This window comes from Tympanuchus pallidicinctus, unplaced genomic scaffold (assembly GCF_026119805.1).
Source record: "Tympanuchus pallidicinctus isolate F22 unplaced genomic scaffold, pur_lepc_1.0 scaffold34, whole genome shotgun sequence".
Classification (NCBI taxonomy): Eukaryota; Metazoa; Chordata; class Aves; order Galliformes; family Phasianidae; genus Tympanuchus; species Tympanuchus pallidicinctus.
This window is the reverse complement of record NW_026294752.1, coordinates 426,928-450,025: the sequence shown is the minus strand read 5'-3', so window position 1 is coordinate 450,025 and position 23,098 is coordinate 426,928. Positions and strand designations below refer to the sequence as shown.

Genomic DNA, 23,098 nt, shown 5'->3' with positions numbered 1-23,098 from the left:
CAGCAAGTATCAGAAGTAGCTGCAGGACTACTGTGGTCTTTCAAAAAGAAGATCCTGGCTATGACTTAGGTTTCCCGGTTAGTATGATAGCTTTTGTTCTTTTAGTTATTTTCTGATCTGGGGATGAAATCCCATTCCGAGTAAACCTTAACAAGATGCTCTTTTCCAATGTTTGTCCTATGAATAGCAAGTGCAAGACAATTCAGAACCAGTTTATTGGCACACCATGGTGTGCTCAGGAAAAGGGATATGATTCTGTCATACTTATAAATTTTAAAGAGGGTATTATCAGCTCATTTAAAACAAATTCTTCTATATATTCTCTAAGGGGACAGGCTTATAAATAATGGAAATGTGAAAAAATACTTCAGCGCATTAAGGTACAAATAAAATTGACTGCTACATATTATTCAATTGACTTCCATCTCTACAGCAAGGTGTCAATCATAACAGCATTTTACAATAGGATTAAACAATAAGTGTGCAGACTTATGCTGAAATCAGAAAATCTGATTAATTTGTAATATATTTGTGTGTTCTCAAAGTCAGAAATGGACATTGCTTTGGGAATACTTACAAACATTCTATTGAAATATCTGGTTTGGAAGTAATAAAAATACACAGATCTGCTGACATTTTATGAGGTGAATTCTGTAAAAATATGCTTGGCATTTTCATGACCACGGTGATTTAATAATGAGAATTAGATGACCTACTATAATTGGTGAGCATGCCAACAATTGCCTAATAACCTGCAAAAAAAGATCAAATCACAAAAATTGTTATGTGCAATTTACTCATCTGAGTTACCTGAGAAGAAAAATGTAACTAGATATGTGAGACTTGATGAAAACAGTTTCTTTCAAATGCATTTCAGTCCTAATCTTGCTCCCATCCCTAAGACCAAACATAGGTTTTCTTCAGTATGGGCTCCTCCTGTGCATGATAAGGATCTATGTTACTACACACCATTTTACCTTAGGTAATTTCCACATAATATTACAGGGTTTTCTTTTAATCTTCTCATTACAGCTCATGTATGAAGTGATATTAGATCAGAGACTCAACATCTATGAATATATCACTCCCCATTAAGATCAACTCTTACAAATCAATTTTGTTTATGCAATTTTAAGGGCTGAGAATTTTGTCTTTGCGTGTGATTTAGTTAATATTAAAACAAGCTCTTGATAATCCGTCATATCACTAAATTACACTACGAAAGCTCTGAGAGAAAAGCAAATCTGGAGTCAAATATTTACTAGAATTAGATTTGTTGCAATTACTAAAGCTTGAGTTCTCAGAAAATAAATAAGTTCTGAAGGAATATGCCTGTGCTTCAGTATTTTTTCATGGTACAGCCAAGAACCACTGTTTTTTGTTATCTGTACCCTAAGGATTTTGTAATATCCCATCTCACAAGCTGCATGTTGTACAAGTGGGTTACACAGAACCGTAAAGCCAAAATGAATTGCATTCCTTTCCTTTTGCATTGCAGTAATTGGAACCACTTAGGATTACATTCATTTCATATGGTCACTCACTGCAGATGATACATCTTTTAATTCCACTGCTTGAACACTGCCTGCTTCTTTTAGCTCGCTTTCCACATGAAAGTACCTCAGTAAAACAGTACACACTTGCATGTGCCTTAACGTGGTCTGAGATAGAACCCTGTATGAAATCATGTATGCCATATTCTCAATTCTCACATTTCCTCTCATACTCATATCTCGTACTTTATGTATTCCTCATAATATACCTCAGATATTCCTCATTCACCTACAAGGTACTTGAGCTTCTTCCAATCCTCCTTCTACGACACTCAAGTCATTTATTATTTTTTTTTTCTGAAGCACAAGGAAAGCAGCCTGCCAAGCTGTCAGTAAACATGGAGCAGCAAGAATTTCAGGATTAAGTTCTGTTGCACTGCACAAAGCCACAGCATCTGTTCTTCACAGCATATGGTCTTCAGTGAGGATCACAGGTCAGAGCTCCCAGAAAGGCAAAGTACAGCACAAAACCCTGTTAGAAGGCTGCTTTTCCCTTTCTACCTAATAATGCTAGTGGGGTGGATCCCTCCGAGTTCCAGAAATCCAAAGAGCTGGGAGAGTGCTCTGTCTCATGTACTGTTTCTGATTCATAGACTCATTGCTGCTGAGTTGGAAAAAAGCCTTCTTAAGACCACTGGCTTCACCTGGCAAGTGTGAGCCCTTGCATTATTTTCCCCTTAGCATTCCCACTTGGATTTGGGAGCTCATTAGTTCCAGTTGCTAGAATGACCTCTGCAGGTAGATGAATTCCACTGTCTAAATTCCACTCCCTACTAATAAAAATAGGCTGTCAGAATTTAGCATAGATTTTCCACTCGCCCAGACCCAGGCTGTCACCTCGTGCTGGGCAGCCCTCCAGTGCTGTGCGGTCTTCTATCTACAATGGAATTGCAGCAAGGATTGGAACTGGGGGGGTTACCAGTAACACCCTTCATTTCTCAACCAGGCTTTAGAGTTGGTGTTCTCATTACACCCATTCTTGCTGGTGCACCTAGAGCAAGGGGAAGGCAAGAGGTAATTCTTAACACTATAGACCTGGGCAGGCAGCTGAGACTTCGCTTGTAACTGAGAGCTGCCTTCTTAGCCCAGCTCAGTGAGCTGGCTCAGTACTGCCACAGGAAAAGATAGGTGAGCTGCTGCCATTACTGAATGGCTGTAGACAAGGCTTTAATATTTAATAAGCAGTATTCATCATATGTGATTCATCATAAATTAATTATAAATTATATAATACATACATTCACCTCTCATCCCACCAAGGGGCTGAGAGGGCATGACATAATAAAAAATTGAAGTGCACTGTAAACATTGCAAAATAACCCTCTTAAAATAAATTATTATTTGAAATAAAGCTAAGTAAAAGAAAGGCAACCCTTATCTCCCCATATCAAAAAAGAAAATAAAATCCTCAAAAGCAAGCAAAACCCTTGTTTAACAACACATAGCTTGAAAATGAGAAAGCCACATGAGGAAAGTCAGCAGGGAAAAAAAACCTCCATATCCCAAGGCCTCTGAGCATAATGTGAAATTACAGCTGTAAAAGCACTACTTATAGCCAAGCACTCCAGTTTCCTTCATTGTGTTTTGCACACATCTTCAGCAGACAAACAGGTAACTGAGCTCCAAACGCTTTTATCTCAGTGCCCCCTTACACAAAGGAGGGACCACTCCAATCCCCCTTTCACTGATGTCGAGACTCAGATCCAGATGCTCAAATCAGCACAGTTTAGGCACCCAGATCTCTTCAGCTGTAGTTATGTGGTTTAGGAAACTCTCAAACTCTGCTCCAAAGCTCACCCAAGCCAATGTTCAAAGCACAGCATGGAGCTAACCTCAGCATGTGATCTGAACACAGCTAATCTCTTTGTGGTTTTCCAGAAATTAATCCAACATTAATGTGTTTTGTGTTTGTATCAGAACTGGGGAGATGCTGGGCTATCCCTCTCTAGTACTTTGAAAAGCAAGCAGGATCAAATGCAGTAATAGCAGTAGTCAAAAGAATATATAAATCCTTCTGAAATAACAATTTAAGCAAATATTTTAAATGAATCAAAACTAATAAAAGAATGTGACATTGCAAGCAAAAGTCCATATTATATTAAAATTATTAGATACAGTTCTACAATGTCACATTACTTGTATTTATCTCTAATAAGAAATCAAGAGTAGACTTCTTTCTTTCTCATTGAGCCAATTCACACTAAAGATTCACATTTAAGAATGAAATCATGAAAGTGAAAAAATAGTCTTATATTTTAAAAACCAATAAACTCACTGTCTGAGTAACTAAAATAGCTGCATGTAGATCATAGGCCATATTAGCAGGGGGAAAAAAAAGGTAACTTTTTTAAAGAAATGAAATAGACTGACTGGTAATATTCAAATTATCAGGTACTGTGAGTAGAAGTCCATCATCTCTGATTAAAGAAACTCAGCTCTTTCTTGAATGTGCACTTAATTGTCAGCAATTGTATAGGAGCAATCTTGCTGACAAAATTTAGTAGCTGAAGGAAAAAGATGCAGCTGATAATGGAAAAAAAACCAAGCCATTCTCTCCAAACAATCCTCATTCTGCCACAAAGCACCAACTGCAGCTCTTAGTTTCACTGTTTTCCTTCTGCCTCGGGAGGTTGGACACGTAGATAGGAAGCCCTTCCAAATAACCTCATCAATACTGAACAGATTACTACAGAAATTCACAAACAGATCTACATTTTACAATACTCGGGGAATATAAAATTGAGATTGCAGGTGGAATTTGTTTTAAACTGGCATTATCCTACAGTTATGAATGGAGATATTCCTGTTACTTTAGCAAAGGAAACTAAAACTCAGAAATGCAATGAGATTAATGAATCGCCCACTGAAAGGTCTGTATTCAAGCACAGACTTCTCATATTTAATTTAGCAGTCAGATAGTTGTCTTCTTCCAGCCCATGACTGAGATGCAGCATATAATTCACTCATCTGGATCCTATCAAACTTCTCTATACATGGAGTTAATCCATAGCTCAGTACGCAATTCACCTTTTCCTGCTGACTTCTGCTTCAGATTGTGAGCTTTTATTTTTAGGAAGTGATTTCAGCCTCACAAAGAAAACCAAACAGTTGGGAGATTGGGGCCCATGCAGAATTACCATCAGCAATTGTTAACTCTGAAACCTATCACAGAATCACACAGCGACGTTACAACTATTTATTGCTGATCATTTTAGTAAAGCATCCAAATACTGTGCTCGTCTTTCACCATGTCAATTTTTCTCCTTTGTCTCAACTTACACAACTTCAGCCTGGCTCATAATTTTCCCCTACCTATCTATGGACAAAAATCTTCTAGTTTACCTTTGAAAATGCTTATGGGATGATAAGGAAACACCATATTGATCTATCATATTGACATATATGTCAATACAGTACCTTGTATAGAACAGCTAAAAAACCTGCCTTTAAGATGGATTGAATTAGACAGCTGAATGAATAGAGCAGATTTGCTTTACTGACTGTATCATTCAGGACCTAAGTAAGTAAAATCCTACAGTTTTTTACTTATCTGAAACTGCCACACAGTTGCTACAGCAAAGCTACCAAAATTACAGCAGAGCTCAAAATCAGCCTGCCAGCAGTGCACTAAACCTTGCCTTTCTCTGGTCCCTGGGGATATTTTCTCCTAAAGAATCAGCTCTGAGAAGACACAAGCAAGCTGAAATCACTGTGCTCATTACCCATATATACTCAGAGCTTAGCTTGTATTTACACACCTGAATCTTTCTGGATCAGGACTGATAACATTAAACCATCACAACTATTTATAATGAAAATTAAGCTATTAAAGTGATTCATTCTACAGAGAACTTCTTATAGGCAGCCACCATATTTACCACCAAACAAAAAAAACTACAATCATGCAAAACTCTGCCAGCTGCCTTAAATTTTCTTTCACATCTTCAGTGTTTCCTCTTTAATTGTCTTCTTTTTATTTCTTTCTTCTTTACTCAGTTTAAAAAAAAAAAAAAAATCTCACTGGTGTCTGTGTGAATGTTCTTCCACTTTAGAGACTTTGTGTGAGAAAAGGAACGTAGCTAGTGCAGAAAAAGGGAAGGAACATAATTGCAAAAGTGTGTTCTTTATTCAAAGTAGGCTCATTCTACTTTTCTTCACCCCCTAAGTACAGTGCATAAAAATCCCTTGTTAATGGTACATACATTTTTTATGAATTGAACCCTTCATATTGAGAATTCAAGTTTCTTTTATAGTGTAGGCATTAGCACAAATATAATCACATTAAGGTCACAATGACCCTATCAGTTTTCCCTGAATTCATACAACGTTTCATACTCACTGTTTGCTGATAGTGCTGGTGAATGCAATGATGATAAAGGTTACTTACCAGAAGATGGACAGTTGAATGCATTATTATTTCATGTTGGGCAGCTGATCTCTAGCTAAGAAGGGCAGGAGGCTTCTCTAAATTAAACCTCCCTTTCTTTCCATCACTGCCAGCTCACTAAATGCCAAAGAGTGAGCACATTAAAGATGATCTTTTTTGGAACAACTGCCACAGTTTGCCATCTTTCTATAGCTAACTAACATTTCTATATGATTTTTACAGCATTTATCTGTGCGTGCTGTTTTGCTCTTAACAGAGCAGAGGCCAAGTCGTGCTTTTCACCACAAGCCCGATTCCCTGGCACTCACCCTCCCATTTTGACTCCCAGGCATTCCCCCAGACGAGGTGTGCTATGATGGTACCTTATCAGGATATACACTGCTGTTTGCCTGGGGAACCTTGTCCAATTTATGTATTATGGGCTTGGTTGCTGGCTCTACAGGCTGGTAAAAGCCAGGCGAAACATGTGACAGCCTCTAGTGTGCAATAATTCAGGCTTTTAGGGAGAAGACAAGGGTAGTGTGGCTGACATCTTTTGTTTTTAGAGACTATGCTGATAGACTTATTTACAAAGGACCAGGCTGACCTCATCTAATGACAAATTTAACCCACATTTTCCAGGAAATGGAAAGAAAAATCACTAACGTGGAGAGGGGATGAGGTAGTGTTCTATCCAATCTATGAGAACCTGTTTAAGAATTCAAATTGTCTGGTTCGGTGAGCAGGAAATATTCAGTTAAGGGAGGAAATGTTCATTTAAACTCAGTGAAAGCCTCGGGTACTCACATCGTCAGCAGAGCCAGTGTTCAGTGAAATGCACCCCACAACATTTGTAAACGCCTACCTAGAGCATCCTTGTCCAGCAGGTATGGTCAAGCAACACTGGTTTATCACTCTTGCTACTGAGCTCACTGTCTGGTTTCATCCCTGCGGTGTCTTTAACAATTTCACACTCTCTGCTGTGGTCTTTACACAGCCCTGTGGGGCAGCTCCATCAAGTGTCTCATTACAGGTTGTTCAGCTGTTCAGACTTTATTGAGACTCTCGACAGAGCTGTCCCACAGAGCAGCATGCTGCAGGAGTCCAGGCAGGATCCAGGAGGAAGCCTTAGCAGCAGCAGCAACTCTGTATGCAGGAGACCATGCTCCTAGATCAGGCTAAATCACAATGCAGGTAGGTCTACATTATAAACCTATTTAGCTGCACACTTCAGAAATTCTGAGCTGCAAAAATTCAACAGCCTTCTCCCTTCTAAAGTAGCTTGCCTTGCCTGATACCTTCAGCAAGTCCTTCTGATGGGGCTCAGCAGGGTAGGCCATTATTTCAAATGAAAGCGTGGCCGCAAGCTGCAGAAACTCCTGGTACGCATTGCCTCCAGATCTGGTAATACTTGAACTGAATTAACTTCCGTCTCTTTGCTGTTGTCTGAAATCAACTTTAGTGACTGTTTACAAGGGCCTTTGCCAAGAGTTCTCAAACACTTTATTTTTTTTTTTTAACTGTTCTGCCAGCGAGGTCTTGCAAGCTACATCAAGCCTGACTGTCACAAAATCAAGTCTAAAACACACGACAAGGGCTTTTCATCCCTCCTTCCGTTCATTTCCTCTTCTGCACACCAGAAGCAAACAACACACAAAAAAACCAGACCCAGGGAACTAGTAGCTGGCATATTATCCTGCCTGTCTCCCAAATATGAGCAGCTATTTGCTAGACAAAGTGTAGAAATTTGTAGTAACCATGAAGATAGTCTTTCATACAATAAAAATACCCTACATAAAGAATTGAGTGGCTTACAAACATTTAGCTATTGCTCCAGGAATATTTTGACCTTGCTTTTATGTCAGATTCCTGCTGGATTTCACCTGTGTTGGATTAGTTCTCTAGGAAAGCCACAGCACAGGTTAAAAAGCTTCACATGTAACAGACGTATATTCCAGGACAGTCACACTGTATGGAAGATTTCCTGGCTAGCAACCCCTTGTCACGGGCAAGACCTCTTTTGTAAGAGCATGTTGTGCAGGAAGAAAATAAGCAAAAAAAGTTCTGCATGGCTTAGCTTTGCCAGAATACCAAGCCAGTGTCAGGCAATTTGCTTCAAAGAGAGAGAGAATTAAACTATATGGAATATACAAACAGTTTCTAATCCAGTTGAAAGCTTGTGTTCATTCTTATGTGGATGCCTCCCTATATATGGACACACATTTTCAAACAAATTAGTCTCCTACATCCCTTTCATTTTTATATTCTTGTTGTGTTTATTTTTTCAACATTACAGTAATTGAAAAATATCTACTGGTAAAAGATGCTATTAATTTAAGTGCATTCATAGTGTGTTATGTCACTAATAGACTTAGGTAACATTATTCTTTCATCCTTTTTACAAAGCATTATTTTATTATCCTCTCATTTCTAAGATTTTACTTTCACTTAAAGTCAAGCAGAGTGAAGGCTTTGCAGAATTCTGTTATATGATTGTCCTGTCATTATTCTAACTCCATTACACAGCAACACAAAACCAACATCAGCTTCCATTTGTCATATTATTTATTTTGAGGATTATGTCAGATCTCAGGCTATGCGTACGTGCCTACTAAACATAATTTGGAACTGGGCAAAAAGTAATCACCAATTTCTTCTAAAAACACTTTCAAAGAAAACAGTTTTTAACTGTTCTATATTTTTGTAAGAACTGTACCATCTGATTTTGTCCTGAGTAATCCTTTAGAAGAATCTAGCTATATGCATAAAAGTAAGCCAGTGTCTAGAGGCAGAACCTAGCCTCCCTCTGGCCACAGCAGAGCATGCAAATAGGACTCTGGACCCACCCTTCCCACTAGTCAGATCCCTCAGCAGCCTACACAGGGCTCAGTGCACCTGATATACATTGCTACCACCTTCTTAATATCTTCTTTTAGTGTGATTGGCTTTGAGGGGCAGTCAGGCTTGGTTTAAAACAGACGACTCTTCCATCAACCATTCCTCATAGTTGCCATAAAGGAAGGAAAAATCTGAGAGATCACGTGCAAATCCAACTGAAGAAAAATTTAGGCTTGACTATCAAACAGTTCTTGTGAGATCTTTGTCAGCTCCTTTTATCTCATACATGGAGAGCATCGCTAGGATCTCAGAGTTTAGAGAAATCCCGGACAAAATGAGGGTGTAAAATTAGAATGGTTACATTGGTAAGTATTATCAACATGAAGATTTTTCCAGTTACAGACTTTGCATCATCTGTCCTACCTTTATGGCAAGTACATTTGTTGTGGTGCAATGTCTGCACGTGGGGCTCTAGAGATGCCTTTCCTCCATGCTGAAGGAAACTACACTCAAGCTCTGCAAAGTAACTTCATAACATATCTGACAAAAAGCCTCCTCGTATTTTCCCTGTGTTCTCACATTGGCACAAAAAGCTCCTACTCTCCATTTCTAGATGTAGGAAGTCAAGCAAGTCCTGCCTGATCAACTTAGTGGCCTTGTAAGATGGTGTAACTGCATCGGTTTACTGCAAGGGAAGATCCACTGATGTCATCTATCTGGACTTTAGTAATGCCTTTGATACTGTACACCACAACATCCTTCCCTCCAAATTGGAAAGATATGGATTTGATAGTTGGACTGTTCAGTGGACAAGGAACTGGCTGCACGATCACACCCTGAGAGTGGAGGTCAATGCCTCAATATCTGGATGGAAATCAGCTATGACTGGTGTCCCTCAGCGGTCAGTACTGGGACCAGTGCTCTTTGACATCTGTATCAATGACACTGATAGTGGAATTGAGTCCCCTTCAGCAAGTATGAGGATGTCATCAAACTATGTGGTGCGATCCACGTGCCTGAGGGACAGGATGCCATCCAGACAGGCTTGAGCAGTGAGCCCAAGAGAATCTTTCAACAAAGCCAAGTGCAAATTCCTGCACTAGCATCATGGCAATCCTGACAATCAGTACAAGCTAGGGGATAAAAGGATAGAGCACAACCCTGCTCAAAAGAACTTGGAAGTAATAGTGGATGGCAAGCTGTGTCATGTCAGCAATGTGCCCTTGCAGTGCAGAAAGCCAACTGTATCCTGGCCGGCATCAAAAGAATAATGGTCAGCAAGTTGAGGGAGGTGATCCTGTCCCTTAATTCAGTGCTGGTGAGACTTCACCTGGAGTACTGCACCCAGGTGTGAAGTTCTGAGTATGGGAGAGACATGGATCTGTTGTAGTGCAGCCAGAGGAGGGACACAGAAATGATCCAAGGGATGGAACACCTCTCCTACAGGCTGAGAGAGCTGCAGAAGAGAAGTCTGTGCAGAGACCTGATAGCAGTCCTTTAATATCTCAGGGGGGGCTATAGGAAAGAATGGGACAGACTCTTTAGCAGGGTCTGTAGTGATAAGACAAGGGGAAATGGTTTCAAATTAAGATGGGAGATTTAAAACAGGTTGCCCAGAGATGTGGTGGATGCCCCAACCTTGGAGACATTCAAGGTCAGGCTGGATGAGGCTCTAAGCAAAGTGATCTAGCTATAGGTATCCCTGTTCCTTGCAGGGGAGTTGGACCAAATGGCCATCTAGGGTCCCTTCCAACCCAAATGATTCTATGATTTCTAAGACTGATTATTCTGTAGAACCTGCTGATAATACAGACAGTAATGCACTAAGTAAATTCAACCTTAAGAAAGAGACACCTGGGTTCAAAACTCAATCTAGATTAAAAACACACTAAAACAAATTGAAAACTAATTCTATTCACACTTTCAATCTTCTCAATTTAAATGGAATTCAAAGAGCTTCAGTGCAAAATCCATCCCTTCGCCATAATATGTACAACTGACGTTCTTGTTCATATTACAGCTGCATACAGTAAACAGGATGAAAGAGGTTGAAACCTCTTTCAGTCATAAGTAAGCACACTATTTCAACATGTTAGCGTTCTTCAAATTTGTATTGTTACAATAGCACTGCTTTCACTTAATGTTATTTGAATGACTCCAAAGAGTGTTTGTGGATACCACAACTCCCTAAATGGTAACAATGGATAAACATCAGCTTGAGAAATTCAAGACTGTATTATTTATGAAGCTACAATTCTGCTGTAAATAACCCAGTTGTTAAAATGATATGTATCTATGTAATTGAGTCTTCTGTATACAAATAAATAAGGCTTTATTGCAATGTCAGAAGTTAACAGACCAGTCAATAAAATCAATAACTCACTTTTTCTTGCTTATATATCTAACTTTTCTCCACCTTTCTTATGTTCTCTGCTTGTTCTGGTTACATATTAACACTCTGAAGGATATATAGCATTTATAATATTGTTTAGTAAATAGTGGTCTGAAGAAAAGTCTTAGGAAACATTACCTCAGCAATTTAATACTCTGCCTATTTATTGTGTATTTCAACATATACTTGTCTGGTATAAATCAGGGAGAAACAAACTGTCTTGGTTTATATATCAGAGTAGCAGAGATTTTTAATGTGAATGACTATATGAAGGTCTAAGTAAATTAGGTATCCTGGGGTGCATTAAAAAAGAATGTGGTCATGGGTCAAGGGAGGTAATCCTCCCCCTCTGCTCTGCCCAGGCAACTGGATGAGGCCAGGCTCTTCTCTTCTCTTGGTGTACAGTGATAGGTCAAGAAGCAACAGCCTCAAACTTGAAAATACGAAGTTTCACACAAACAAGCAGAAGAATTTCTTTACAGCAGAGGTGACAGAGCCCTGGAATGGGCTGCCCAGAGTCTCCTTCTATGGAGATGGTCAAGACCCATCTGGATGCCTATCTGTGCAACCTATGTAGGGTACCTGCTTTAGCAGGTTGAACTTGATGATCTCTTGAGGTCCCTTCCAACCCCTGCAATTCTGTGTTTCTGTGATACTGATACTGATTTAGCTAAAAGTGCCTGGCCTGGATTACATTATTGTATAACCACTGTCAAAATAGCACTGCCAGATAACAACACTGTGCTTCCTTACGTCTCCGTGGTTAAGATTGTCTTGGTATTTCCATTATGTTCCCTGTTTTTCTAATGTTTATAGCATGGCTGTTATACTTGCTTTGGACTGAAACTTGATGAACCAGAATCCAGATCCTACAAATCTTTCCTCAACAAAGTTGACCATTATTATTTCAATGGGAGTGTTTCTGTCAGCTGGGTCTTCGCAGACACTGATCCAAAGTCAAATGTTATGAGCCGGCTTGCTTTATCATCCTAGTGGGGAATGGCCTCAATCTGTGCCAAGGGAGATTCAGGTTGGATGTTAGGAAAAATTTCTTCTCCAAAATAGTGGTTAGGCACTGGAACAGACTGCTCAAGGAGGTGGTGGAGTTGCCATTCCTAGAAGTGTTCAAGAAGCTTTTAGATGTTGTACTGAGGGACATGATTTAGTGGAAAATATTTGGTGATAGGTGGACGACTGGACTAGATGATCTTCACAGTCTTTTCCAACCTTGGTGATTTTATGATTCCATAACAACAAAATAAGGACTTCAAAAATAGTGGGTTTTTTGCTTGTTTTGCTTTGTTGTGCTTTTAAATAAAAAGCAGAAAGGATATGGAAGCACTGGAAAATAATACTTAATTTTGTGATATGATTACGTCCTTAACTTGATAATCTCTTGTTTTCAGTACTTAGAAGAAGAAGAAGAAAAATTAACAGCCAAGCTACTGCAATGTAAAAACTAGCCGTGGGGCATATGCACTAAATTTTATTCAACTAATTACATTTTCTTGTGGATTTTCATCTGGGATCTAGCACATCTTCTAAGCAAGGTAAAATTGGGATGGCTCCAAATGAGCCATTCTTGTCTATAAGGAATACAAACACATTCACAGAACTGATCTTATTATGTATGCTCCATACAGGCTCTTCATTCAAAAATATTTTAACAGATGTCATGCTGCATAAATATAATGGCTCATCTGAGGGTTAGAAACGCTTTACTCACAGTAGAAACAAATTTGGGCAGCATTTTTCAAATTGAGTTAAGTTCTTAATACACACCCACAGGCTTACTTAGACTTATAGATACAATATCTTTTTCTTTCCTCCTCCTTAGCACAGTCAGTTATCGATAAAAATGTTCCTGTTCAAATGCTGCTCTCTTGGTTCACTGCTGAAATATGTCCTAACTCTGCATTTCACTTTTTGATAAGATTACTGTGGAACACTGCTCAGAAGATAAATGTAAAGCTCTTTTTCGTGGCTCCAGCAGCCCATGGGTTCTCCAGCAAACACGGGGTACATCACATACAATAGCATCATGATCTGCTTGAAAACTGAACAGGGTTGTCCAAAACAGCAGCAGATGACAACACAATCTTGCACTTTGTTAATCAACACACACACACACACAAAAAAAAGACTGCTTCTAAAAGAGATGAAAAGCCAGCTGATGAGCAACAACAGATCATGAGATCATGCAGCTCAGGATACCTTCTGAAGTTCTGCTGGAAAGACAGGCTTCCACTCTGTTTTATCTGCCCCTGATACAGAAGAGCTGCTTGTTGCTGTAAGTTGTATGTGGCTTGGTACTGTAAAGATCTCAGCAAATAACTTCACTATCGTAAGTAGACTCACTGAAATCACATCAGTATGAGGCAGCAGTAATGTTTCTTTTCGCCCCTGGGTTAAGACCCTCTGGGCATACAGTGAGTGGAGCTACCCTCAGATCTTAGAGAGGCTACAAAGTTCTGCAAAGCTTTGCAAGGCTTCACAAAAATTGGAATATTTTCTTTTAGTTTATATGACTTTGGCTCTGAAGAACCAGGCTCTGGCAGCTGTGCAGATGCAAGTATATGATTAATAAAGAGGGACATTTGCTGAGAATGAACATGAATTTTCCTTGAATGGAAATAACTTTCTTCTCTGTAAGTTTCATTTTGTGTCACATAGTAATAGCAAAATAAATTATGGCATTAAACTATAGGTTTGCTGTTCTACAATAAAATAGAACATTTCCTTAAAATACCTTTGTTTTTCACAAAGTTTGAGAACATAAACAGTGAGTAATAGGCAGCTCATGCACCTGACTTACCAACCTGCAAGACTGCCTGATTGCTGTGCATTGCCATGTGCTGGAATGGAGGTTGTTGCACCAAACTGCAAGCAAGGATGCTGGGTTTCCTGAGGAGATCCCACAGAGGGCTCCTAAGCTCCAGACTGCCCACTACAGCAGCAGTGCCAGCAGTCCAGCAGCTCCTTACTGCAAGCAAGCAAAGCAGGAGAGGGCTGCCGTGCTGCTCTGCAGTACACTAAATGCCCGATGAGGGGCCAGGTGTCACAAAATCCATTCTCCTAAGCTACGAATGGGGGACTTAAGGGCTGATGGGGAGCACTACATGATAGAAGGGAGTTAATGGCAACACATCTACTGACACCCGCTGTTTTATGGTGGTTGGTCTTTCTGCAATAGCCCTTCTGGGGACCGCTCCCCAGAATATTAGGGAGGCATCATCAAGACAACAGTAAGACTCAGTCTGTCTTTTGAACTACGTATATATCATACACTTCAGAAGCAGAGCCAACACTCAGGAGAATGTCAGGATCTGGCAGTGTGCTGAGCATGCCTGTGTGTGTGAGCCCTGGGCAAGGGCATAATTACACACCAGAACTTCAGGCTGATCACTGTGGTGGACACTCTTCAGTGGAAAGAAAAAAAAAAGGTGTCTTAGTCCCTGCAGACAATAGTAATAATGGTTATGACTCATATCCAGGTTAAATGGGCACTGTCTTAATCTTCATTCATTCCACTCTCACTGTGCCAGTGCAGCTTATATTGGCAGCACTTGTCATGCGGGCCTGATCCAAAGCCCAGTGGCACTGACAGAAAGGCTCAGGCCAACTTAGATGAGTTCTGACCAAACCAAAGGGACAAACAAGTTATTTGGCTCCAATGGTTTTAAATGCTGGAGTGCAGATCTTACCAACATTTAGTATTTACGACTGGGGCCTTCTGGGTCTGTTGCCTGTGCACTATAGGTGATTATATGACACAGCACCCTATTAATGAGACTGACATACCCCTCATGACATACATAGGTTTAACACCTAATTCTAAGACGTAATTCTAAGAACTGGTCTCATGATATGTACACTCCTTGGCATAAGGAATTCCCCCTTCTCAGTTTCCTTTTTTTTTCCTTTCTAATTCTATGCTGTTTTCTTCACCTTTTTAAAGGATTCTTGAACAAAAAAACCCGAAATAGTGACTTCTAAAATATAAAAAATATGTGGTTTTAATTTTTAAAGGCAGGTGGATCACAAAAAAAAATCTCACGCAGTAACATAAGGCAATTTTAAAACCTGTTACTATCAGAAAATTCCTTTGTACTTGGAAAAAAAAGAATGTTTTGCATTAGAATAGGAACAGGACAGTCAGTCAGAGCATAGGGGTGACAGATCCTGTCACCAACACAACTATTTAAACACATCTAAGCCTGCTCGAGACGGGAGGCCCTACACACTTATCCCTCTCATACTGGAATGAAAGATAGAATTTCCCTGTTAGGAAAAACTCATCTTCCAAGGATACTTTCCTCCTCCAGACAGATAAATATCTTCAAACACTGTATCATATTCATACTCTTCTGTAGTTACCGAAGATATAAATATCTTAATATTTCAGAACCATAACATAATGCCATAAAATTCAGCATAATAACATCTATCAGAGAGGACAACTTAAAAGAAAAGTATGGCATTTTCTGTACAAAACGATATACAATGACCATTGCCTAGAAATGGATCAATCTGGCTCCAGTGAAGCAGCAGCATAAGCATTCAAAAAAGCTGTAACTACAAGCTCTGGTGAGGCAGTTTTCTTCCCAATGTCATCTCATTTTATCCCCCCTGAGCAAGGCTGAAAGTCATGTTGAAAAAACATCCAAAGACAGCTTTCTGTCCCTGCCCCCACCCTTGAAATCCTCGATTTTGCTAATAATTCTCTATAGGCTAGCAATTTCCAGTTGTAGCACACAGTACTGAGTCCAATTACATCCACCACAAATCCTATTCTTTTATGAGTTTACAGCTTTTGGGGGATAAAAGCACACTCTGGGACAAAATGACACATATGGAATGTGTGCTTTGAAAGAGGTTTTTTTTTTGTTCTAAAATATTTTTGCCATTTAAATTGGATACAATTGGTGGGAATTGCGTAGATAATTCATTGACAGTGTCTCTGTCATCATTCCTCTCTTTTAATATACTTTTAAAGAACGCATTTCATAATTTCAAGGGAACAGAACATTCAAGATAAGTGAGTTTAGCGTTTGTATGCCATATCCTTAGATCTCACTGAACTGTGTTCCAGAAGGCACCACAGTTTTCTTTCATATTTCTTCTCTATACTTTGGCCGAAAGCTTGATTCAAATACAAAATCTGAGTTTGAATACTATGGTTTCCTCTAGTATGCATCACTTTCTGGTTGTGCTCTATGGGCATGCTTGAAAAGTGTAAAATGTCATGGCAGGAATGCCACAGGCAAAGCGATGCTGAGTCAGTTCTATGTACCTTTGTACCACTGAGGAAAAAGCAAAGAGCAACTCACAGCTTGACTGAGCTTAGGAGCTGGGCTTTTGGATTTTTGTTTGTTTTAAAAAAACAAACCGACTCAACAAACCAAAGCACCGTGTTTTATAATGCCAGAAATGCACGCAGGGTAGATTTCTGCTACTGTTCACACTGTCACAAGCACATGGAAGCACTAAGCAGAACAGGCACCAAAAAGTTGTTTCTAACTTTTTTTTTTTGGTGTGTGTGTGATTATGAACTCCTGAGCTTTTTCCAGAGCAGATTATGGAGCCATTCAAAAAAATCTCAGTTTAAGTGAAATAGTTGCTTTTAACTAATTCCTAACTCTATAAACCAGAGACTAGAATCTCTTTCCTACCTCACATGATTGGGGTCCATTCATTTTCTGGAGCCCACTTATAGCTTTAAATAATTTTGCAACATAAAATTACAGATCAATTCTACTGTAATGCCAGTGCAAATTTAGGAATTATTATTTGCTTTTAATAAGTGATAGGAAATACTAATGACATGATAGTGGTGCTTGACTGTAATATTAGCACAAAATCCCTTCTGTTCACTTTACCTTGGGGACCAATTTCGCTGAGATAAGAGGCCAGGAGGAGTGAGTTTATGTCCCAAACAAAGCTCTCCAGTGTGACCCAGAGTCAGAAGTTCTGAAAAGGACTCACTTCTCTGGCAATCCTCTGCACTCTACACATAATGCGTGGCAATATGCTGGAAGTGACAGTCTTTGTCTTCCCAATTAGCAACGGCTGTTTTGAATAGCCCAATTCCATGGTTAATTTAGCATCAGACACCCACACTCTGCACTCTGGACAATAGCAGTGAATATTCAGCAAGAGAATACACTGAAGAAGATCCTCTGATGAGGATTTTCCATAGTTTGCCCCTCAGCCAGCAAGACTGTAGCAATGCTCCCAGGTGGATGTTGGAGTTTCTTTAAAGAAAGTTTCTTGGACTCCATCATCACCAAACTGTGTGCATTTAAACAGAGCAAAATGGTTAGGCTTTACAACCATCTCCTAAGCTTTTCACAACCTGTTTGCATTCAATTTGCCCCTAGTCTACATGTTTGTTATTGCCTACCACTGACATACACTCACGACCGTTTCAGCTACTCCTAAGGTGGGAGCAGGTAACCCTTTACTTTCCATCAAAAGTTCATCACTCTGTCAAGCTGCTAGGGCCCATTTGCACAAAAGACCCAAGACAGACTGTGTGGAAACATGCTGCCTTTCCATAGGCATACTTGCCTGCTTTCAGAGACAGAGGTTTGAATGATTTTCTGCTCAATAAAATGTAAATAAAAATGACAAGAACCACGATTAGAACTAGAATGATTAGCACTCAGTCAGTGTCCCTGAGAAAACTCCATGAGGCCCTTTCAGTAAGTAAATACCATGGTTTAGATTCTTCCAAGTATTTCGTGTAGCTGCTTTGTATACATTTATTACCACATTATCATAGATTCATAGAATCCTTTGAGTTGGAAGGGATCCCAAAAGGTTGTCTGGCCCAACTCTCCTGCAATGAACAAGGACATCTACAGCTAGAGCATGTTGCTCAGGGCCCCATCCAGCCTGGCCCTGAATTTCTCCAAAGATGGGGCATCCACCACATCTGTGGGCAATCTCTTCTAGTGCCTCGCCACACTTACTATTAAAACTATATTTCTTATATCTAAATCTCCCAATTCAGTTTGAAACCATTTCCCCCTGTCCTATCACTACAGACCCCGCTGTAGAGTCTGTCCCCTTCTTTCTTATAGCCCCCCTTGAGACACTGAAGAGTCACTATCAGGTCTCCCCAGAGCTTTCTCTTCTCCAGGCTGAACAGCCCCAACTCTCTCAACCTGTTCTCATAGGAAAGATGTTCCATCCATCTTTTTTGTACCCTCCTCTGGATGCACTACAACAGATCATACCTCTCCTGTATCAAGGACTCCACATCTGGATGCAGTACTCCAAGTGAAGTCTCACCAGCACAGAGCGGAAGGGAGAATCACTTCCCTCAACAAGTTGACCAAAATGTACATTTCAGAACAGGCAAAAAATCCTGTAATGATTTTTCTTTCAATAAACTCTGGTCAAATATTTGTTTCTGATATTTGCCACATCCAGTGGTGATAAACTTCTTCCCAAATTTGGATCCATTATATCAAATGCTGCTCTTCCACATTCAAGCAGTTCAGCTGAATGCAGTAGAGCTCCAACTGATCATACAAAAACAGGATCCATGTGAAGGTCTGACCATTCTCCATTCTCTTAGCTGAGAGTTAATGGGTTTGGTTCTGAGACAGAGTAGATTAACATCAACATCTCTGATGTTCAGTTTTGAGCCTACACATTTCTGTTTTATTTCAGCATAACTAGTCACATGGTGACACTTAAGGGCATGGGGGATTAAGTGACAGCTAAACAAAACCCATGCTGCACGCATATTTTTATACATAAACAGCATGTCCTTTGCAAAGAACATGAAAGTGCAATGGCATATATTGCTGCACTTAGACCATGTGCTTCTGCTACCCTGTATGTTATGATGCAATGTGGTAGCATCACTTCCTATGCACCTGTGTGATGACCCACCTGATAGATTGATATGTGGGCTGAATGACATTCTTTTCAGCTTGATCATTTGCAGACAAAAGAGCAAGGTTGAGGTGGAGTGAGGAAGCTAACCTAGCGTGACTAAAAGGTGTTAATGGAAATTTCTGCAGAAAGGATTAATCTCTGGGTGTCTACTGATTGAAACAGCTCAGACAAGTAGAGGAACTTCTACAGTGGATTGGACTGGTCATTTTTATGATCCTGTGAGATTTTGGTCTGGCATATAGAACTGGAAAAATCCCTTCAAACAGCAAACCAGAATGAAGACTTTGCACTCAAATTTTCACACGGGCACATTGTAATACAGAGAAAATCCCTTTGTACAATATTCTGTCTGCTTGAGATTTTCCTACATTCACCCTGGAGGGTAGAAAATTTGACAATTTGAGTTATTCAAAAGCTCCTCTTTTTATGGAACACTGCTTGCCTCTGAGTAGCTGAGCAGAGCAGTACAGAGGGGTTGTCTGCATCCTCCCAAGGACAACAGCATGCATTTCACCAACAGCAAGCAGAGCTGGTTTGTCCAGATGTGCAACAGCATAGATTACTCAGGCAGGCAGTGTGAAACACTGAGCTTGGAAATGAATCTGGCAGCAGGCCAGGAGATAAGATCCAGAGTATGTATGTCTGAATCAATGCTCAAAGCAATAAACTCCCAAAGGGTCTGCAGTCTCTGCTGACACTCCTGTTTGTTGACATGTTGCTCTACTCCATGTTGGCCAGCACACACATCACTCCCAGAGATGGATTGTCAGGGTGTTGGTCCTGGTTCTGAGCACTCATTTTTTAGACTTCACAAACTCCTTTACTCATTTTCCAAAAATAAAAATTCACCAAACAAAGAAACAAACAACAGCAGCAGCAATGAAAAAAAAAAAATCTGGATTATTTAACACACTTGACTTAAAGGTCAAGTTTCAGTTTTGATCCTGAATTAGATGCCCCTGCTCTGTGAGGAGAATTTGCTGCATCCTGGTGGTCAAGGTTTCTCCACACAGGCTCTGACCTTCTGCAGGGCTTGATACAAAGCTAACTGTTTTCAGTAAGACAGGTAACCATAGTCTTCCACAGGTGTGGGTTGGCACAACAGCATCAAGTGATATTCCAGTGGAGAGGGAGTACAGCAAACAGTGCTGTCTGCAGAAGTCCTGGGAAGCCCAGCGAATGCTGAACACACTGCATTGTGAGGCACCTTCAGTGCCTCACAGAATGAATCTGCATTCCTTCCACTTCTGACTTAAATATTTTCTTCAGACACACTCTCATCATCTCTCAATCTAGCAATCTGGCAATTCCCTCTTATTGTAAATTTGTCATGTACTTCAAAGTGCTCTGGCTTTCAGACTGGTAGTAGACACTAGCAGACAACTCAAAAGAGACAGAGAAACCACCACTGTTTAAAATCAGCCTAACAAGAAGATAACATGCTACCCCATGACTGCTGGCCACAGTGAGAAGTACTCAGCAAAGTAACTCACAAGACTGGCATTACCAAACTGTGGATAGACACCTCTGTCACTCTGACCTATGAGCAGTGCTGTTGTCCACTGTCCTACATAGAAATGTTTTGTCATTGCTGTTCCACAGCTGAGCTGCTGGAATTGGTTCCTGTGTTTTCTGAAGCAGGCAGTCTACGGCTGCCTTTTCTCCCCCTCTATTGTCTCCTCTATGTCCCCTCAACTATCTCCCTGTCTTGCTAAGATGAAGATGGATTCATTGTTATCAGAAGTTTTCAGAGGACACTTAATCACACAAATCTAAGTAATCACTGAAAGTCTATTTCTTGAATATCAAAATTCCTCTTGGTGGATAGTGATGGTGCAGTTCTAACCATGATCAGGGAAAGAGGAGTTCATATGTTAACCCAAGTCAAAACCTCATTTCTCCTTGACTAATGAAGATCTGCAGAAATTCTACATAATTCTTTGCTGGCTCTCAGATTAAGATTCATTTGTTTGTATTATTCCCAAGTCAAGCCAGGCAAAGCTCAAACAAGAGAAAAAAAAGCACGCATGGCAGAACTATTTCAACCATCTCTTTACTACACATCTCTCACCTGCAATCTGTACACAAATTAACAGAAGGAAATAAAGGAATTCATTAAAAAGTTTGCAGGATCTAGATGCTTTACGGTCAGACACAGTAAGGTAAAGATCACACCACATCTACTTGTTAGAGTTAGCCCTAAGAAACCAGACACAACAAAAAAGTTCTGTTCTCTCAGATATCCATCTGTTCAGCCCAGCAAAAAAAGAAGTCTCCCATTCTCCATCTATTTCATCAGTGAGGAAACAGGCACAGACTGACCATGAGCATGCTCAAGACTGAACCTTCCAAAATGCTGCAGTGTCAGAACTGGAAGCAACCTTTCCTCTGCAGCTGTTCTGATCCTTGATTTGAGCTCAAAATTAAAAATATACTGTAAAATAAATATAATAATAAATATGTGGGTCACTCTGAAAGTAATGCCACCTATCTATTTCCATGAAAGCTACAACAAAAAACATAATAACACAATTTGATAGAGAAAACTATCAGCTCCAAAACACTTTTTTTCAACTTAGTCACCACCATTTTCACCAGCAATGAACAAGAAACTGCATGCCACACTCATAAACATCTGCACCAGTGGAGGTGACCCGCTGTCACTGATGCCACTGCTGAAATGCACCACATACCACCTCACTGTGCTCTGTGCTCACGTCCACTCTTTGGTCTCCATAAACATTCAGCAAGTGTTGATGAATGTCAGTGGGTGACAATTTTCTGCACGGAGGAATTTAATGCCACACTTTTGCTTCATCCGCACTTCCGTGTCAGACGCCATTTTGTCAGACTGCTTTGCTGCTGCCATCTGTCACACGGTAACAAAATGCAATGGAACATTGGTGGGAAGGTTCAACCTCTGCTGCTGTACCACCAACATCTGCCTCTGACATCGTGGACCAAAATAATAAAATAGGAGGCATTACTTTTGGAACACGCCTTGCACTGTTAGCACTTGGAAAAGTAGAGAATCAACTATAGAGGACAAATGGTTGCACATAAGATAAATCCAAGCAAGAAACCTAAAGAAAATCCAACCATAGAAACACAAAGCTTTTTATACACATTGATGAGAAACAATAAACCAGATACTTTCAGCTTTTTCAAAATGGGTCATAATAGATGCTGTCTGTTCTAAGTGCCAGGTCTAGCCTGTAGATATATGCAGAAACCTTTGCTAGATTTCTGAATACTCCTATGTTGCCTCTGCTTTTTCCCCCAGAATGTGCATTATTCCGCTCAGCCCTGTTATGACGTGGACTGGATTCAAACTATTACCACTTTATCCCTTCTCTTTTAACCTGTGAAGTACATGCCAAACTCTAATCAGTGGACAAGATCATTCTGTAGACATCCAACGTATTTGCCAAGGGGTTGTATTTAAATATGCACTGTTTGCAACAAAGGTATAAAGCTATGAGAGGTTATTAGAAAATTAAATGCAGCTATAAATTAATTTCTGAAACCACTATTCATTAATATTTAATATATTTATATAAAGGATAAATCTTCTCAATTCCCTAGGCATCCTGCATTTAATAATGTGGAAACAGCTTATCTCCTTCCTGTTGCTGAGACTGGATTTGTAATAACTACTAATGTTAAATGCATTTTTTAAAATCAATAATAAATAAATACATAAACACTTCCCCCCAGAATGCTGCTGATGCTATTCACAAAATTAAAAAAAAAAAAACAGCAACTACAAAATGCCAAGGGACTTCATAACCATTTCATTACTACTTTCCTAATTGTATGTGGTGGAGCTGCATAATCAGTTTAGAGAAATTGAAATCTTTGGAACTGACTCTCCCCACAGACGTTAACAATAAGCATCCTGTGCAATAACACAGTACTTGATGTAATATAAACATTATATGCATCAAGCTTTAAACATCCCTTGGCTTCTCCTGCTGGAATTGGACATTTTATAACACTCTTGTGTTCTGCCTCTGCATTGAATCAAATATCTAATTT

At 39.8% G+C, this 23,098-nt stretch overlaps 1 protein-coding gene across 1 annotated transcript in view; it reads right to left on the bottom strand.

The window, feature by feature from the left end:
- POU6F2 (POU class 6 homeobox 2) overlaps positions 1-23,098 on the bottom strand; it is a 246,238-nt gene that overhangs the window by 175,218 nt on the left and 47,922 nt on the right. The gene's annotated exons all lie outside the window — the stretch shown is intronic.